At 42.5% G+C, this 2,686-nt stretch overlaps 1 long non-coding RNA gene across 1 annotated transcript; it reads right to left on the minus strand.

Moving 5' to 3' along the window:
* Nucleotides 1-269: 269 nt before the first annotated feature.
* Nucleotides 270-2,377, minus strand: LOC123446326. The gene is made up of 3 exons (XR_006631308.1): nucleotides 2,053-2,377; nucleotides 1,785-1,922; nucleotides 270-555 (listed from the first exon to the last, which is right to left on the minus strand). It is a non-coding gene; the product is annotated as an uncharacterized LOC123446326 (long non-coding RNA).
* Nucleotides 2,378-2,686: the final 309 nt, after the last annotated feature.

Consider the following 2,686-nt stretch of genomic DNA (forward strand, 5'->3'; position numbering starts at 1 on the left):
CTGTTGACCAATATTTTGGTTTGGTCATTACCCATTTGTGTTAGCCACGTAGGATTTGACGTGGCTGTGCTGACATGGCATTGCTAGTGACCAAATGGAATCATCATAAATTTCACAGCCCAATTCAATAATCTTGTCTACATGGGCCTCCACCAATACTATTTTATTATTAAAAATGTCTAAATTGTTTAGGCTGATGCATTATTTTACCAAAAGCATGTATATCTCAAGATAGGCCCATTAAAAAACAAATACAAAAGAATAAAAGATTGCAAATTAGTTGTATATATTTCATTTTAGTAGCACATCACATGAATTACAATACATCATCCATCGATTCCTCTACACATAAAGATTTCAGGCCCAACACATGCACAACAAAATAGTTCTACAAGTGTAGGTGCACAGCAAAAGGGACCAACAAGTGCATAATCACACATCAACATAGTTCGACAAATATTGGATGAGAAGCACAAGCTTTTATTAATCACACATAACATCAATGATAAACGAAGCTTCTTGTTCCCTCCTCCTGTCCTCTACTTCTTCTGGGTGCTTCAGGTCATCCCGGTAATTCAAATAATCAAACATAAGAAACCATACAAAATAATCAAATATTATAATGTACAAATAATAAATAAATTAGAACTATTTCATCCTCTAACAGTGGAAGTGTATTGAGCTCTGACTCCGCCTATGTTTGCATGTACTAGAGGCTGGGGCGCCACCTGGTGGCGCCACCTAGATGGGCATGTGCGCATTTATCTTATTTTCGCATATTCAGCTGTTACATCTAATAGCACCAATAACACATGATTGATCTAGTATTTTTGCTCTTATAAGTTCTACTTTTGAAGACACATACACATATACATAGATCTCTTCTTTTTTTTTGTGGTTGTATGCATAACATTTTTGTTTAACTTAGCACTAATTTGTACTGATGTATCCATTTGTCACGATGCATGGCAGTATTAGCAGAGAATATATGCCCGAGTGACCAAAGTTCACCACTTTGCGCACACGCAGCTACTGCCATCCATCCACACATATTTTCTCCTTAGAAAATTAGTAGCAAGTCTAGTAAGCAGGGCTAGGGTTTTTTTTTGTCTTAGTGTGGCAGGTGAGGCTGTACTGGCGCATTGATTTTCTTGGCCAAGGCAGAGGGAAAGATGAGGTGAGAATCCAGCAGCACCCAACCACGAGAGCTTTTTCCGTGGGCGTTGCAGGTCGATCCGGTACCTTGTGTACTGCACTGAACTCATGTGCATTCTCCTTTCTACTGAACTCATTTTTGCAGAGATACATAGTATATGATTAATTGGAAAGGAGAGAAAGAAAAATTGTACTCCCTCCATTTCATAATATGGTGTGTCTAGGTTTTCCGAGATTTGATTTTAGTGTGGCAGGAGCAAAAAAACATACAATTAAAAACTTCTTTCGAATACGAATTCTTTACTCCCGTCGCAGTCGTTCAGGTTGGTTGAATTTATGATCAAACTTAAATGGGAGAAAGGCACTAGTGGTAGAAAAGTTAGCATTTTTTACCTTAATACAACAAGTGATAAATCTTAGAAACAGTCACAGGAAATCAAATAGAATACCAGTTAACACATGCCCACAAAAATTTAGCTTAGATGTTATCAGTTCAGTCTTTCCGGAACCAGGGTTAACTATTGATCTAACTATTGATCTGGACAATAAAGGATTACTACAGGCCTATGAAATGCCTATTAAATCAAGGATCGAGACAAAAAACCAGGTTCATAAGTGCATTCTCTTACCTCCTCGTCTGAAAGATACATCAGTAGCCAGTTTGAAAATACGAGATCAATCGAGTTGTCCTCAATCACCAGGTCTGGAGATGTAACATCAGCACACATGAAGGATGCATTTTCGTAATGGCCATTTATGCTTTCATTCTACAATGAAAATATATAGAAAAGAGCTGAGTGAACTAGTCATTTCATGCATGTGGCGATTAAAAGAATGTCATCGCATTTCAGGCACCCAATATGTTTTCTTAAATCAGGAGTAATTAAATGCTGATACCTTTTTAATCACAGTTTCAATGAAATCCATTGCAAGAACATGCCCAGCTGTCTTAGCCAGTTCTCCAGTAAAGCGACCTATAAACATTGTTCATGACAGCATTGGTGGTTTTCATAGAACATATCCTCTTGCTCTCCTCTTTCCATTCCTGCGCACTACTCTCCACATTGAAGTTGAGATATACTCCAGGTCTGAGGCCGTTATTGTCATTGATTCCAAGGCCTAGACTATGAGAGTACCCCTGCCTACCCGTGCTGCCTCGGCCGCCGCCGCCGCCTGCTCCTCCAGGCCCTGGGGCCCGTCGCCCTCGCCGTCCATTCCGCTTGGCTTGTGGGGGCGTGGGGGCTGTGCTAGGGTCTCCGGGGGTGCGGCGGCGAGGCGGGGGTCGCCGGGGCGTGGGATGTCGGGGGGCGAGGCCAGGGCGCGGGGGCACGGAGCCGGGGTCGCCAGTGCTTTGGTCGGGGGCGCCGGCGGCGGGGATGAAGCGGGAAGAGGCAGGGGCGGGGTGCTCTGGATGTGGTGCGTGTGTGAGAGAGAGAGCTACATCTGAGTAAATTGCACCTACGGTCCTTGTACGTTGGCATGTAATGCTCCAATACGAACCTCAAGGATGAAAATACGTCACACATACACT

The sequence above is a fragment of the Hordeum vulgare genome, chromosome 4H, assembly GCF_904849725.1.
Source record: "Hordeum vulgare subsp. vulgare chromosome 4H, MorexV3_pseudomolecules_assembly, whole genome shotgun sequence".
NCBI classification, from domain to species: domain Eukaryota; kingdom Viridiplantae; phylum Streptophyta; class Magnoliopsida; order Poales; family Poaceae; genus Hordeum; species Hordeum vulgare.